This window comes from Zea mays, chromosome 3 (genome assembly GCF_902167145.1).
Source record: "Zea mays cultivar B73 chromosome 3, Zm-B73-REFERENCE-NAM-5.0, whole genome shotgun sequence".
Lineage (NCBI taxonomy): Eukaryota > Viridiplantae > Streptophyta > Magnoliopsida > Poales > Poaceae > Zea > Zea mays.
The window spans coordinates 4277648-4295768 of NC_050098.1; positions in this window are offsets into that span (position 1 = coordinate 4277648).

An 18121-nucleotide genomic window follows, 5' to 3' on the forward strand; every position below is an offset into this window, starting at 1 on the left:
GGATTATGATAGAAGGGTAGGTGAGTAAAATATCATTTTGGATAACAAATAAGCTGATATAAGCTACCCAACACTAACTTATTTCAATTTATTTATAGTTCCAAAGTGATATTTTATCCTCCTACCTTTTCAATATAATCCAATTTATATAATTTAGGAGGGAAACAAACACACTCTTAGCTTGCACTTTAACGACTACTACAACGATCCTTTCTATTGTTGTCTTTACATGTCGAGCGCTTGAATATCTTTTGTGACCAAATGTGGTTGTCATCTTACTCAATCCTAGATGCGAACTTAATCAAACGCATTCACAATATTCAAGTACCCCTCTATCCTTAAACAATATTCATTTTAGTTCTTAATTTTTATGTTTATATTCAAATGGATGAGGATGAATCTAAACACACATAAAACACATACACGAAGAACCTATTAATTAATTACAACAAATTTTAATATGGGATGGAGAGAATAGACATTAGTCCATTAGTTATCTCAAGTACTAAAACCACACATAGTTTTCAGCGGCCGTCTGCGAACCCTAGACGCATGGTGTTTTCATGAGCACGTGTGTAGCGTGTACTCACGGATGGTCGGATGGGAGAGAACCACGAGGAAGAAATTGTCACATCGGTACTGCATCAGGATCAGACAAACATCGCCGCAGATGACTGAGGAGGCGGTGGGAGAGGTTTACTAACAAGGTTTGGTTTTAGTGGATCCTGTTGGGCCGGATTTGGCCTTGTAATCTCAGTTGTTAGACTTTGTTAATCTCTGGTATTAGGTCGTAATGTGGTCGTGTATTCGCAGGCGAGTTGGCCACGCGTATAAGAGGCAAATGTCTGAAATGAAGAAGGCATTGAAGAACAAAAACCAAATATCCAGACCTCTGTCTGCTTCTCTTTGCCTGTGTTCTTTTCCCTTCTTATCTCTTCTCTCCGGTGATTGCTGGTGATAATCCACCAGATATCACAGAAAACCAGTGCCCAACAAAAATGAATCTCTCCATGAAGCCTCTGGCATAGCTATCCCAGGATCAAGCACGACTGTCAAATGTGGTGGCGAATGCAAACCGATGAGGAAGCGTCGCGTAGAGGGGAGGAACTGGTGACGGGATGATGGGAGCTCATCCACAGGCAATAACACCCAGTTTCCAGACATCCCAGACCGCCCCTCATGGGTCTCATCCGATCGGAGGTTCGAGGAACCATTCGTCAGGTGAGGAGGCAAGATTGGGACAAGAAGAAGTTAATAGAAGAGGAACAGATTCAGATCACCATCACCGAAGGACTTGACTACCTAGGTGGGATTTTACGATATTTGAAGGGGAAGAAGCTAGGGATGGATAGACAGTTGTGAAGCCTAATTCTTGCTGTATCAGATTCCAGAGGAGTTCAGAGTAAGCATTGTCTCTCTCCATCTTAAGGGTCCTGCTGCTCGTTGGTACCAATCATTTTGAGATTCTGTCAGGTTCGTAGATTGGTTTCAGTTCAAGTTGGAGATTCTGAATGAATTTGATCTGACTACACATTCAGACAAGATGTTGGAATTGTTAACACTAAGGCAGACAGGGACAATGTTTGAATATAAGACACAATTTGAGAAACTTGTCTACAACATCAGGTTGTTTGACAAGGCTATGAGTGAGACATTCTTGGTGACACGATTTGTTTTGGGTCTCAAACACGAGTTGAAGGTTGGGGTGGAGATGCAATTCCTAAAATGGTGGCTATGGACGCTCGACTAGCTTTGAAACATGAGAGTTTGCATGGCAGACACACTACATGAACAAGAAAGGCAGTGGGAGTAAGGGGGTTCCTGAAAGTCGCCTAGAGGGGGGGGGTGGATAGGCGAAACCTGAAAATTATAATTCTAAATCCAAACTAGATCCCTTGATTAGTGGTTAGAACAAGATTCACAATTATCGTAGAATAAAAACTAAGTCATTTGCTTGCAACGAGTATTGTTTTTATAGAGTGCGGAATTTAATCAATAGCAATACTACTAGAAATGTTAGTGGAGAATAATGGAAGAGAGCTTAGATAAGAAGAGGTTAAACACAAGTTCTTTCTTGCAAAGAGTTGCTTCTCTAAATGAGAATTTAACTTGAAGCAACACAAAATAATATTAGCAAAGGGTAGCGCAAGAGAACTTAGAGAGGGAGAGAACAAACAAATCACAAGCAATAAACACAAGAGACACGGGTGATTTGTTTTATCGAGGTTCGGTCCTTGAAGGCCTAGTCCCCATTGAGGAGTCCACTAAGGACGAGTCTCTTTCAACCCTTTCCCTCTCTCCACCGATCACCAAGACCGGCGAGCTCTTCTTGTTCTCAAGGATCACTTAAGACCCCGCAAGGATCACGACACTCTTAGGTGTCTCTTGCTAGCTTTACAAGCCTCCAAAACTTTGGAGGAAGTTCAATAGGAGTCAAAACTCCACGCACGAATGATCACAATATGTAGCACACACTTTCTCTCGATGAATCTCACAAGGCACTATTGCTAAACTCACACGAGAAGCTTTCTTTTGCTTGCTCTCTCTTTTGTGGCACTTGTGTGGGTTGTAGTGGTCTAAATCTTGTGTATAGGATGGATCAATGAATAGAGGTGGTTGGGAGGGCTTGGATATGTCAACTATATGACTTGGAATGTTGCTTGGACTCTCTCACCTTGAAGTGGCTGGTTGGGGTGGTATTTATAGCCACCAAACAAATTGTAGCCGTTGGAGAAGGCCGCTGGCGATAGGCGCACCAGACAGTGTCTGGTGCGCCGCCACGTCACCCTGTCGTTAGGGCTTGGAGCTGGTCGACCGTTGGAGGCTTTGTCCTCATGTGGAACCGGACAGTCCGGTGCCCCTCTGACCTGCTGCTCTGACTTCTGTCGCGACACTGTGCTGCACTATTCATCTGTCAGAGTCGACCGTTGTGCGCAGGTAGCCGTTGCTCCGCTGGTGCACCGGACAGTCCTGTGGCACACCGGACAGTCCGATGAATTATAGCGAAGCTGCGCCTGAAAACCCGAAGCTGAAGAGTTTGGAGTGTACGACCTCTGGTGCACCGGACACTGTTTGGTGGTCCACCGGACAGTCCGGTGCGCCAGACCAGGGAGCACTTCGGTTTCCTTTTTGCTCCTTTCTTTTGAAGCCTAACTTGTTCTTTTTGCTGGTTTGTGTTGAACCTTTGGCACCTGTAGAATGTATAATCTAGAGCAAACTAGTTAGTCTAATTATTTGTGTTGGGCAATTCAACCACCAAAATTATTTAGGAAAAGGTTTGACCCTATTTCCCTTTCAATCTCCCCCTTTTTGGTGATTGATGCCAACACAAACCAAAGCAAATATATAAGTGCATAATTGAACTAGTTTGCATAAGGCAAGTGCAAAGGTTGCTTGGAATTAAACCAATTTATATTTTCATAGGATATGCATGAATTGCTTTCTTCATTTTAACATTTTGGACCACGCTTGCACCACTTGTTTTGTTTTTGCAAAATCTTTTGGAAATTCTTTTCAGAGTCCTTTTGCAAATAGTCAAAGGTAAATGAATAAGATTTCGAGAAGCATTTTCAAGATTTGAAATTTTCTCCCCCTGTTTCAAATGCTTTTCCTTTGACTAAACAAAACTCTCCCTCAATGAAATTCTCCTCTTAGTGTTCAAGAGGGTTTTAGATATTAATTTTGAAAGAGGTCATACTAATTTTAAATTATATCAAGGATAAGATACCAATTGAAAAACTTCTTTAATACAAAATGAAAGACTTCATTTAAGCAATTTTTGAAATTGGTGGTGGTGGTGGTGGTGCGGTCCTTTTGCTTTGGGCTAATACTTTCTCCCCCTTTGGCATGAATCGCCAAAAACGGAGACTTTGTGAGTGAAATATGAGCCCTTTTTACTTTCTCCCCAATGGTACAAATGAATATGAGTGAAGATTATACCAATTTTGAGAGATGGCGGAATACCGGCAAAGGATAGATAATACCGATGGTGTAGAGTGGAAGCGATGTCTTTGTCGAATACTCCATTTCCCTTTCAATCTAAGACTTAATACACAAGATACTCATGAAAACATATTAGTCTTAGCCTTGGCACAAGAGAGATAGAAAATATGCAAATGTACCAAGGGAAAGAGACATGGTTAAAAGGATATGTCAATTAAGCGCAAACAGTTCTATATAATATAGATTGCTCCCTCTGAATATGTGCCTTGAAATGAATACATATTTTGGCCTTAAATGCCAAGTGTACATAATTAGGTTAATGAGAACATATCTATATCATAGAAACTGTGAAGTGAATGTGTCATAATAAAAGTGTGATGCTCATGACAGACTATGCACTTATGAAAGCATGTTGGAAACATTTTAAGCAACTACCCTTAAGGATTTCAAAGAGACTTAAGGACCTTCCACCTTTGATACAAAGGTACCTTATCCTCGTTACAAGGTTAAGCTTTAAGCTCTTTGACAATAAAATCACTTCACCTAGTTTTAGCAAAAATGCATAAATGCATGAATGAAATTTTTGAGAGGTTAAACTAGGTATGAAGCAGGGATATGCATAGACATGCTTTCTCTTCCTTTTATACAAGATATGCAAGGAATGTATAGAAGATTTAGGTACATGTGTAAATGAGAGGAAGTAGTTTTACCCTTTTTGTACCTTCACATAGAGATGCTCTCTTCATTGTGCTTTGTCTTTAGTCTTAGTTACTTAAGACCTATATACAAGACAATGTATGGAAATATTTTGCACAAGAGAGAGTTCTACAACTAGTGATCCTTTTCTAAGTCATTGTTATTATATATCAAGTAGATCACAAATTGCATAAATGTATCATGAATTCTCCTTTTAACTTAGTGCACATCAAGAGAGATATCGATTGAAATTATATGAGGCACTAAGAAACATAAGTGTTAATTGAAGTTATTCAATGATCAAACAAACAACAGATGCGATCAAAAGAACAACATAGGCATTATATTATCAAACAAGCTTAAAACAGGAGAATCCAGTAAATATGCTACTTTAACATTGAAAGTTACAATCCTTGATAAAGGTGATATTACTTTACCAAGATGGATTGAAATGTAGAAGCATACTTCATGAGAAACTTATTCTCATACTTGAGACTATGTGAGATTACTAATATGAAGAATTAGTCTTAAGATAATCAAGATATAAAAATAGGCTCCCCCTGAAGATATGCATCAAAGTTTGAAAGAATTGGACAGATGCACTCACTTTTAAAGACAAATAGGGAGAAACATTATTCATCTTGATCAAGGCTTATAAGATTTGCAATAAATAACTTATGCCTAGTATTCTCACAATGAAAAAAGATTTAGAATGCTTACAACCACACCATTGATTGTTGTGAAGACCTTATTGTCCAAATAGGTGTTGTTGTTCTTGATGTCTTTCTCTTTCATTTGAGTGTCCTCCCTTTATAGTTGTCTCTTTTTCCTTCCAAACTTATTGAAAATACTCAAGAGAGATGTTAATAGCACAAGAGAGTATATGATGAATGATGATTTCCTTAGATAAGAAATATAAACAATTCATCATCCATACGTCACACAGACATGAAGTAAAATCCTTATCATTAGTGCACATCATTAGAAATGAGGAATATGCACCTTTTAAAACATTTTGATCAATCATAGGAAATTTACTTCTTCATATTGATTTTATTATCACAACTTAAAAGCATATCAATATGAGAACAAATATAGCAAAGGCATGAATTAGATTCTAATGGACAAGTGCATTTATGAGAATGAGATTGAGATTGAATGCACAGCTAGCTGACTTAAGTCCAATAAGGAATCTATTCTTCATAGGTAGAATATGATAATTTAGAGTAAATGACCATTGATGGGAACTATATTTGATTAAGAAGATGAGTTTCCATACCTTTGCTTTTTCCTTTCTTCCTTTGGGTGAAGAGTAACCCTTGAGGCTTGTGGCTTGCACTTACTTTTTCGTAGATTTTCATAAGTAAGCTCAAGAGATATGTCATTAGTAACACAAGCACTAGTTTCCCTTTTTGTAATCATTTTTGACAAGGAATGTGTCAGAGAGCAAATCTCGGGCCGGGTGGCGGAGTGCACCCGCCCTAGATCCTAAGATGAGGAGGGGCCTAAGCGTTTTGCTTGTTAGTTGGAAAAGTGGGAAGAACACAAGAACACACAAGGATTTAGAGTGGTTCGGGTCGCCAGAGCGTAACACCCTACTCCACTGTGTGATGTATTGCTTGAGAGCTTGTATGAACTTGTGAGTGTCTGAGTGAGCCTGTCTCTGTGTGTAACTGAAAGGGAATTAGGCTTACACCTATTTCCTAATTGATTTTGGTGGTTGAATTGCCCAACACAAATAATTGGACTAACTAGTTTGCTCTAGTCTATAAGTTCTACAGGTGCCAAAGGTTCACAAAAAGCCAATAAAAAGACCAAGAAAAGGGTTCAACAAAGAGAGCAAGGGATAACCGAAGTGTGCCCTGGTCTGGCGCACCAGACTGTCCGGTGTGCCACCGGACAGTGTCCGGTGCACCAGGGAACTCGACGCCCAACTCTTCACCTTCGGGAATTTTCAGAGGAGCTCCGCTATAATTCACCGGACTGTCTGGTGCACCACCGGACAGTGTCCGGTGCCCCAAGGGAGAGCAACTCTGAACTCGCCAGCTTCGGGAATCCGCTCCGCTATAATTCACCGGACTGTCCGGTGAATCACCGGACAGTGTCCGGTGCACACCGGACTGTGCGGTGTTACTATTTCTAACCTTAGAAGTGAAAATGATATATTACATGCTAAGGTTGTAGAATTAAAATCTTGCAAACCCTCTACATATACCATTGAACATACTTCCATTTGTACTAGATGTAGAGATATTAACATTGATGCTATTCATGATCATATGGCTTTAATTAAACAACAAAATGATCACATAGCTCAACTTAATGCTAAAATTAATGAGCATGACTTAGAAAATGAGAAATTTAAATTTGCTAGAAGCATGCTTTATGGTGGGAGACGCCCTAGCATCAAGGATGGCATTGGCTTCCAAAAGGGAGACAATGTCAAACTTAATGCCCCTCCTAAGAAATTGTCCAACTTTGTAAAGGGCAAGGTTCCCATGCCTCAGGATAACGAGGGTTACATTTTGTACCCTGCCGGTTATCCCGAGAGCAAAATTAGGAGAATTCATTCTAGGAAGTCTCACTCTGGCCCTAATCATGCTTTTATGTATAAGGGTGAGACATCTAGCTCTAGGCAATCAACCCATGCAAAATTGCCTAAGAAGAAGACTCCTAGTGCATCAAATGATCATAGCATTTCATTTAAAACTTTTGATGCTTCTTATGTGCTAACAAACAAATCAGGCAAGGTAGTTGCCAAGTATATTGGGGGCAAACACAAGAGCTCCAAGACTTGTGTTTGGGTACCCAAAGTTCTTGTCTCTAATGCTAAAGGACCCAAAACCGTTTGGGTACCTGTTGGGTCTATGCTTCGTCGCCGAAGGTCTTCTAGGAAGAAGCAGTTTACGGCTGAAGCTGTTTGTATGAGATGGCCGAAGGTTCCTCTTCATGAAGCTTCGGTATTACAAACCGACTTAAAGATAGAATGACCTTTTAGTCCATAAAGGTCTGAGTTAATGTTGTAAACTTTTATGAGGGGCATAATTGTAATTCCTCACAGGCTGTGTCCTGTGCCTATAAATAGTGAACAGTATTCCTTTACTGTTCACGCATTCTGGTAATTGCAATCGCATCATTCCGGAATCAATCTTTGCCAAGGCAGAGGTATAACTGTATTCAATGATTCGCTATAGTAAATAAATATAATATGATTCGTTTATGATTTATTTACTTTTGATACCCTTTATTTTATGTTATCTTATACAATTTATCAAAATCCAATTACGAAGGCTTAACCTTCGTAATCATATTCTCATTAACCTTCGTCCAAGGTACATTATCCTCAAGGGAATAATGTTTCGTGGACGAAGGACGTTAACATTTAACATTTTATGTTGCCTTGTTCTTATTTCAGAGCATTTGAGAACAAGTCTCCAACATTGGCGCCCACCTCCGGTGAACTCACTTCCACTTTTTTTGAGCTGATGGCTTCGTTCAACGATCAAGCTGGAGCTGCTTCGGCTCCGAAGCTGCTACTCCCGATAACAGGCGGTTCATGTTCAGAGCCAGCCAACAAGAAACAGAAGAAGGAAGCGCAGAGAAGGGTACAACATGTTGGGGTGCAGGGACCCTTCATCAAGTCAAGATGGTCTCACATTCCTATTACCTTCTCCCAAGAGGACCTTCAACTCAAGGATTACCCACACAACGATGCCATGGTTATCTCTTGTGTTATCAAAGGATTTCTGGTTCACAATGTCTTGGTTGACACAGGCAGTGCAGCTGATATCATATTTGCTAAGGCCTTCAGACAAATGCAAGAGCCAGAAGATAAGATTCATGATGCTACACATCCTCTCTGTGGCTTCGGAGGAAGACAGATTGTAGCACTGGGCAAGATCACCATGTCAGTGACCTTCGGGTTCATCAACAACACTAGAACTGAGCAAGTTGTGTTTGACATTGTTGACATGGAATACCCTTACAATGCAATTATTGGTCGTGGTACCCTCAATGCTTTCGAAGCAATTCTTCATCCTGCTTATCTTTGCATGAAGATACCTTCGAATCAAGGACCCATCGCTATTCATGGAAGTCAGGAAGCTGCCAGAAGGGCCGAAGGAAACTGGACTGACTCAAAAGCAATCCATAACATAGATGGAGCTGAAGTTTGTGAATAGTACAAATTCAGAAGGGAGAAAGCAGCTTCAGCAGATCAGCCGAAGCCCATGCTCTTATGTGAAGACATAGCAGAGCAGAAGGTGCTGTTGGGCTCTCAATTATCCGAAGAACAGGAGAAAACCTTGATAAGGTTTTTGTTCAACAACAAAGATGTTTTTGCATGGTCAGCCAATGATCTCTGCGGAGTTAATAGGGATGTTATTGAACACTCGCTCAATGTTGACCCATCCTTCAGACCCAGAAAGCAGAGGCTTCGGAAAATGTCTGATGATAAGGCCGAAGGTGCTCGTAATGAAGTCAAAAGACTCCTCAGTGCAGGAGTTATCAGAGAAGTAAAGTACCCAGAATGGCTAGCTAACACTGTTATGGTAAAAAAGGCCAATGGCAAGTGGCGAATGTGTATCAATTTTACAGATCTCAACAAGGCTTGTCCGAAGGACGAATTCCCATTGCCAAGGATAGACTCTTTAGTTGATGCAGCAGCTTCTTCAGAGCTCATGAGTTTGCTAGACTGTTACTCAGGCTACCACCAAATCTGGATGAAGAAGGAAGATGAGCCAAAGACTAGCTTCATAACCCCAAGTGGCACATATTGCTATCTTCGGATGCCTGAGGGGCTCAAAAACGCTGGAGGAAGTTTCAGCAGAATGGCTGCGAAGGTTCTCCAGTCTCAGATAGGCAAAAATGTGCTAACTTATGTTGATGACATCATTGTAAAAAGCACGAAACAGGAAAATCATATTGCTGATTTGCAGGAGACCTTCGCCAGTTTCAGACAAGCTGGCTTAAAGTTGAATCCAGAAAAATGTGTCTTCGGAGTAAAGAAGGGGAAATTTCTTGGATGCTTGGTTTCAACAAAGGGAATTGAAGCCAATCCAAGTAAAATTGAAGCTATACTTCGAATGGAACCACCAACTACAAAAAAGGGGGCCCAAAGATTAACAGGGAGGTTGGCATCTCTTAATAGATTTATATCAAGATCAGCAGAAAGAAATTTACCATTCTTCGAAGTGCTGAAATCAGCCGAAGTCTTTCAATGGGGACCAAGCCAACAGAAAGCCTTCGAGGAACTGAAGCAATATCTGATAGATTTAACAACATTAACTCCACCAACGCCAGGGGCTCCTTTGTTATTATATGTGGCAGCTTCGCACTCAGCGGTAAGTGCAACACTTGTCCAGGAGAAGCTTGATGGCCAAGTCAAGAAGCAGGTCCCAGTGTATTTTGTATCTGAAGTTCTTAGTATATCAAAGAAAAACTATACAGAATTAGAGAAGGTGTTATATGCTGTTTTGATGGCATCCAGGAAGCTTCGGCATTACTTTCAAGCATACAACATAGTTGTTCCTTCTTCGCAGCCGTTGAAGGATATTATGAGAAATAGAGAAGCTACTGGGCGGATTGGAAAATGGGCTGCAGAGCTCAATGAATTTTGCATTGATTATGTGCATAGATCTTCGATCCAGTCCCAGGCGTTAGCAGATTTCATTGCTGACTGGACGCCAGGGGCTCAGGATGAAGAAACAAATAAAGATGCCGAAGTATGGACAGTGTTTTGCGATGGGTCTTGGGGAACCTTCGGGGCAGGAGCAGCTGCTGTGTTGGTCTCGCCATCCAAAGTTAAAACTTGTTATGCGGCAAGACTCGATTTCAGTTGTACAAACAATATTACCGAGTACGAAGCCCTGCTTTTGGGTCTTCGGAAGCTAAAAGCAATGGGAATCAGAAGGGCCATTCTTAAAACTGATTCCCAGGTTGTTTCGGGTCATATCGACAAGAGTTGCAAGGCTAAAGATCCGAAGCTTGAAAAATATCTGGACATGGTTCGAAGGGTCGAAGCTTCCTTTGAAGGATTTTCTGTCAAAAATATCCCTCGAGGGCAAAATGAGCATGCTGATTTGCTAGCTAAGTCAGCGGCACAGGGGCTGCCCTTACCTTCGGATGTGTTCTTCGAAACAATAAAAGCACCTTCGGTGGAACTTCTTGAAAGAGCAGTCCTCAATATATCTCCTGTTTATAGCGAAGATTGGAGAACCGAGATCATCTCCTACCTTTAGGGTAAATTCCTTTCAGATGACGAAACTTATAACAGGAGGATAGAGGCAAGAGCTCGTCCATATGTCATGATAGAAGGGGAGTTGTACAAGCATGGAGTTTGTGCTCCGCTACTCAAGTGTTTATCTAGAACCGAAGGTATAGAGTTGATGAAAGAAATACATGCAGGCCTGTGTGGATCTCACATTGGATCTAGGCTGTTACTTGGAAAAGTTTTCCGCCAAGGGTTTTATTGGCCGAAGGCAGCTTCGGATGCAGCGGAATTAGTTCAAAAGTGCGAAGGTTGTCAGAAATGTGCAAGAGATCAAAAACAACCTTCGTCCTTAACACAGCTCATACAACCCATCTGGCCATTGCAAAGGTGGGGCCTTGACTTGTTAGGTCCATTACCACCGGCCCAAGGGAACTTAAGATACGTTGTAGTGGCTGTGGAATATTTTTCTAAATGGATTGAGGCAAAGCCTTTAGCCACAATAACTTCGGCCACCGTCCAAAAGTTTTTCTGGCAGAATATTGTTTGTCGTTTCGGGGTACCAAAGGCCATCACTGTAGATAATGGAACACAGTTCGACTCCGAAGCTTTCAGAGATTTCTGTGATCAAATTGGTACGAAGATCCATTTTGCATCAGTCAGGCATCCGGAGTCAAATGGACTCGTTGAAAGAGCCAATGGCATTATAATGACAGGAATAATGAAGTTAATCTTCAATCAACCTAGGGAAAAGTGGCCAGATCAATTAATCAAAGTGGTATGGAGCCACAACACAACAATATCAAGGTCAACAGGCTTTACTCCATTCAAACTATTGTTTGGTGACGAAGCAATAACTCCGGAGGAGGCTAAAACTGGATCAATAAGAGTAGTAGCTTCGGCAGAATCAGGTTCTGAAGATGTTTGTTCTGTGGAAAAAGATGCTTTAGAAGGAATCAGGCTTCAAGCTGTGGAGAATATCAACAAATATCAAGCCGAAACAATCAAATGGCGAGATAGAAAGGTTCGGCTAAAGAATATTGAACCAGGACATTTGGTGCTTCGGAGAGTGGCCAACCCAGACACAGTGGGCAAGTTGCAGTTGAAATGGGAGGGACCTTTCTTAGTAGCATCTTCGTCAAGACCCGGTTCATACAGATTGAAGGATATGGACGACATCGACATTCCTAGATCTTGGAATGCGGATGAGCTTCGGCGATATTATGTGTAACTTGATGTAACTTTCTATGTTTTTTCTTTTTCATGGCACCCTTTTCCTTTCTAAAGGGGGAGAAAGGTTTTTAATGGGGCCATCATATGTAATTTCCTTTTTAGTTCTATAAGAGCAAAATCCCCCAAAGAATGTAAATGTAAAAGCTGAGAACGCACCATCGAGTGCCGAAAAGTAAAAAGCGAAGAAGCTCCAAAGTCGTTCCTAAGAGAATGCAGAGCTTACAGCGAAAAGTCAACGCTGATTCCGCCAAAAGTAAAAGGCGAAGAAGCTCCAAAGTCGTTCCTAAGGGAATGCAGAGCTTACAGCGAAAAGTCAACGCTGATTACGCCGAAAGTAAAAGGCGAAGAAGCTCCAAAGACGTTCCTAAGGGAATGCAGAGCTGATGTGTGATTGTTTCTAAGAAAATAATGGCTGACAGTATGGCTTCGGATATGTGTTTGGACATTCATTCGCACATCACATTACATCATAGCATTTGCATTCATAAACATTCATCCAGGCATATGTAGGATAATCATCATCATGGCATAAGTGGTTGCTTCGGCATAAGAGAAGAGCTTCTTCGCGTACAAAAAGGAGAGCTTCGGAAGAAAGGGAAATGTTGTTTTCTATGCTTCGCTGTGTACGAAAAGAAGGGAAGGTGTTTTTTCGCCTTCGGCTCAAAAAAGATAATTTCGTCCACAACAAAGCACTTCACATACATTAATGGAAGGGTAAGAGCATGATACAAGGTATGAACAGAACTCATTAAAGACAAGTTTATTTACATTTACAAAAGTTATCTCAAAAGTTTCCTGAGTCTGTCTACAGTCTACTCCTACTTAATCTTCGGGGGATTTTAGCTTCGGCGTCATTCTTTTCAATCATCGACTTCGGCTTCGTCATCCTACATGAATTAAGTTGTTGTAAGTCAAAATTGAGCTTGAAGGAAGAGGTAAGCACAAGGTATGATTTCTTACTGGTTCAAGATGACTCCGAGCTTCGTCTCCAGCCTTCTCTCGCCCGCCTTTTGTCCATATCATTTTTACAAATCTATTGGAAATACTTCGGGCGAGATCAGGAATGTCATCTAGGATTGATGGTGATAAAGTGAAATTGGGCCTATTGACAATCTTTCCATGATCGCAGCCAGCTTTTAGGAAAGCTGCAGCAGTGCCCCGAGAAGCTACCCAGGCACAGAAGTCACCATGCCCAGCTATAACTTCGTCGAGCTCGTCAATTTCACCTTCAATATGTTCGAAGGTCTTCGATAAATCTTCAGCTGAGGGAGTGAATTTCTCACTGCTGGCTCCAACTGAGTGGAAAATTTTTCTTAGTCGTTGAATGCATTTGCTGCCAAATTCCAAACATTTTTCTTGAAGGCCCGCCAATAGTTTTTTCAAATCTGAATTTTGTTGAGCTTCGGCTTCAAGTTTTGTATTAAGTTCTTGCTTTTCTTGTTCAAACTGCTCAGATTGGCGGAGAAGCTTCGTGTTCAGTTCTGTTATTTTTGCTTCAGCTTCTGCCAATAAACCTTCAGTTGCCTGGAGCTCAAAGTTCTTCTTCTCGATAGCAGCTGATTGCTCCTTTATTTTGCTTTCTAAATTTTCAATTAAAACTTCGTGTTTTTTGTCTTCAAAATCTTGCTGCATTTTCAAGGCTTTGCTCAACAGCATACTCTGCACGAAAACAACCTTCGTTAGACATGTTTTCATTATTAAAAACAATAAAAGTTAAGGGAAAAGTAGTTCACCTTGAAATTGGAATAAAATAAACTACCAACGATATGTTGTCGTCGGTAGCGGCTAATGTCCGTTTCTAGCTTCGGAAAACCGATACTCTTTGACAGAGTACCGATAACTTTGGCTCCAGTTTGGTTTCGGATACAATCTAATTTTTCATCATCAATACCTCCGAAGAGGAGTGCTCCTGGTTTGTACCCGCAAGATTTGGCATACTCTTTAAGCTCTTCTATTTCGGGTTTTGACAATTTTTCTCCAACTAAATTTTGAAACATGAAGGCTTCGTCCTCCGAAGCTTCGTCAACAATTTCCTTTTCTTTCCCCGGCACTGCGGCCATAGCCTCTTCGGCGGCAGTGGTAGCCTCTTCTGTGGCCATGTCTAGCAGCATTTTGTCGATGTCTTCGATTGTGCTTTCCAGGTTCAAATCTTCAACTGAGGCAGCTTCGGCAGCCGCGACCTCCGAAGGTGTGATTTCAATATTTGTTTTTTCCTCAGCCGCTGGTGTCTTCTGAGCTGAAGCTCTTGGTGGTGTCTTGTCAATGACCTCTGTCACAGTAATAATTCTTTGTCTCTTTGCTCTAGTTGTTTTCTTCGATTTTTCGGGCTCCTTTTCCTTCTGAAAAAACTTTGTCAGTTGAGGCCCCAATGGACTTAGCTTCGCAGGCAGGGATTCAGTCATTACCTTCAGAATTTCCTCCACGTCAGCGGCAGAGGGTGATGCGGGGGTTTCTTCTTCGTCGGACATTTTTTGCTTCGGAGAAGACGCTTTCCTCTTCTTCGGAATTTTCTTCTTTGATGGATCTTTCTCATCTTCATTTAAGGCTTCAGTTATCCTTTTCCTCTTCTGGCCCCCGACACCTTTGTTCAGATTTTCATAGTCAGGGTATTCGAAACCCAGGGCGTCCAGCACTCGGTTCAATCTTCGCTTCGGACGGGTGCCGAAGGCTGCAGTCATCAATTGATCTTCTTTTTTGGAGTAGTTGCCAAGTATTTCATTACACATTACTTCAATTGTATCCAGCCACTCTTGGCAAGGTGTTTTAAAGTATTTCTTAAACTTGAAATAGTAAGGTAAACGCACAAGTTCACCTTCTTTCTTTTCCCCCTTTAGCTTCGGCATTTCCCATTCTTTTAAACTAGGAAAAACCTTGAAAGCCAAAAACTCCTGAACCAGGTCTCTTGTACTGATATGCTCTGCAATAATTCTGAATTCATTCATTGCTTTTTGAGTTGGACCTTCTGGTGTCATGTTGCAATGGGGGCGGGTTTCTCCGAAGATTAGTTCAAGTGGACTTTGCACAAGCTTCTCCTTGTCGTCATCAACCTTGACATAGAACCACTCCGACTTCCAGCCTGCTGCCCATTTGCTTCGGTAGCTGATTACAGGAAACTTTGTGGTTTTCCGATAAGCAAAATTATATCAACCAAAATTGTCATGCAATCCATCCTTTCTAGCCTTCGTCTGATAGTGCAGCTCATGAACTCGGCAAAAGCTGTCCGCAAACGGCTCCACCGCTTGGCTTCGGAGGGCCCAGATATAAACGCTAAGCCTAACGATAGCGTTAGGAGTCAACTGATGAAAGTAGATACCAAACCTCTTCAGTACCTCTGCAATAATCCCATGTAAGGGGAATCTTAATCCAGCCTTTAGAAAGCTCTTGAAAATGACAATTTCATCCTTCTCCGGCTTTGGGGTAGTCTCTTCTCCCCCGAAGCGTAATAGCTTCTTCTGATTTTCATTAAAAAAGCCCGACTTTACCATTTTGGAGAGATCAGCCTTCGAAACAGTAGACTTTCCGAAGTCCAAGTGGCTGGGCTTGCTTGGCATGGCAATACGATAATCGTCTTCGAGATCAGTTTCCTCAATATCTTCTTCTTCTGCTTCGGCAATTGCTTGTTCTGCATCAGTACTGGGGATCTTTTCCGAAGTTACCAGCCCGGATTGTCGCATTGCTTCGGAGATAGGAACAGTCTCCGAACCTTCAGCTTCGCCCCCTCACGCTCAACCCTAGCGGTAGAACGCACTCTGGCCATTTAATTCTGAATTTGTGGAAATTAAATACTTTTTTCTTCCGAAGTTTTTTCTTCTGACGAAGCAGAATTCAAGCTGGAGCTTCGTTCGATTCCGAGAGTCAAGCTTCGGCGATGGTTAAAAATTTTGGCAGCAGAACAGTGCAAATAGCAATGAATGCTGTGGTAACTTCACACCTACTCGTCTGTTTATATAGTACTGCAGGTAAGAAGGCGAAGCGCCAGGATTTTTACACCAGGCGGACACCCGCTCGCACTCGCTGCGTGGTGGACCGCAGAGACCAAACAGTAACTCTGCAAGGTGGGACCGCTACGCGCTGGGAAACTGAATCGTTTCTCGACAACGAGCTCAGGGAAGGTGTTTTTTGGACCTTCGGCTCCCCGAAGCTTAAGAGACTTTTTTCACGGATCAAGCTCGTTACGAAAAACGATCTAGCACCGCGAAAGGGGCTACTGTTGGGTCTATGCTTCGTCGCCGAAGGTCTTCTAGGAAGAAGCGGTTTACGGCTGAAGCTGTTTGTATGAGATGGCCGAAGGTTCCTCTTCATGAAGCTTCGGTATTACAAACCGACTTAAAGATAGAATGACCTTTTAGTCCATAAAGGTCTGAGTCAATGTTGTAAACTTTTATGAGGGGCATAATTGTAATTCCTCACAGGCTGTGTCCTGTGCCTATAAATAGTGAACAGTATTCCTTTACTGTTCACGCATTCTGGTAATTGCAATCGCATCATTCCGGAATCAATCTTTGCCAAGGCAGAGGTATAACTGTATTCAATGATTCGCTATAGTAAATAAATATAATATGATTCGTTTATGATTTATTTACTTTTGATACCCTTTATTTTATGTTATCTTATACAATTTATCAAAATCCAATTACGAAGGCTTAACCTTCGTAATCATATTCTCATTAACCTTCGTCCAAGGTACATTATCCTCAAGGGAATAATGTTTCGTGGACGAAGGACGTTAACATTTAACATTTTATGTTGCCTTGTTCTTATTTCAGAGCATTTGAGAACAAGTCTCCAACAGTACCTAAAACCAAGAACTAAACTTGTTTTGTAGGGTTATGCATCCGGGGGCTCAAGTTGGATCATCGATAGCGGGTGCACAATCCACATGACAGGGGAGAAGAAGATGTTCTCCTCCTACGAGAAAAACCAAGATCCCCAACGAGCTATCACATTCGGGGATGGAAATCAAGGTTTGGTCAAAGGATTGGGTAAAATTGCTATATCTCCTGACCATTCTATTTCCAATGTTTTTCTTGTAGATTCTTTAGATTATAACTTGCTTTTCGTTTCCCAATTGTGTCAAATGGGCTACAACTGTCTATTTACTGATGTAGGTGTCACTGTCTTTAGAAGAAGTGATGATTCAGTAGCATTTAAGGGAGTGTTAGAGGGTCAGCTATACTTAGTAGATTTTGATAGAGCTGAACTCGACACTTGCTTAATTGCTAAGACTAACATGGGTTGGCTCTGGCACCGCCGACTAGCCCATGTTGGGATGAAGAATCTTCATAAGCTTCTAAAGGCACTACATGACGGTTGATCTTTAGCGACCCTTATTAGGTACCAACTGTTGGTTGCTAAAGGTTAGGGACCGACGGTCAGTCGCTAAATCTTTTTGTAGCAACGGTCGGTTGGTCGCTAAAAGTTTAGAAATTTAACAACTTATGGTTGGTCGCTATAGATGTCGTCGGAGACTAGCGGTGGGTCGCTATAGAGCAAGGATAACTATCAAATCTTATAGCCTGAACGTACCTATAGATGTTAGTGACTAAAAATTAATTAAAACAAGTAAACATTGATCGCTAAATTGCGTGGTGATTTATTTCTTTTTTATATTGCTTGTATGTTTATTTCATGATTTGTTTATGTATGGACATGACTATAGTAAGCAATTATGTTCTTTGTGCTTATATGATATTAGATTCGAGTTGAAAGTCGTTTCAAATCCTACATAAAGAGTATGGATAAATCATGGATCACAAGTGAATGTTTTTCTAGGGAGACAAAGGTTTATAAATAAGGGGTGAACAATTTTCTAGCTTTTTTTGAATTTTTGAGTAATTTTAAAAAAAGTGCTTGTTATTTATTTACCTTTGGAATGATTTTTGATTGCTTATAATTGATTTTTTGGATATTTAATAAACATTTCTTGTTCAATAAAAATCCTAGTAAATTAATAATATAATTATTAGTCCCAAAAATAAATATTTTATTTATAAATAGTTTTTAGTTAATTGTTATAAATTTTATGGTTATTTAAAATTATAT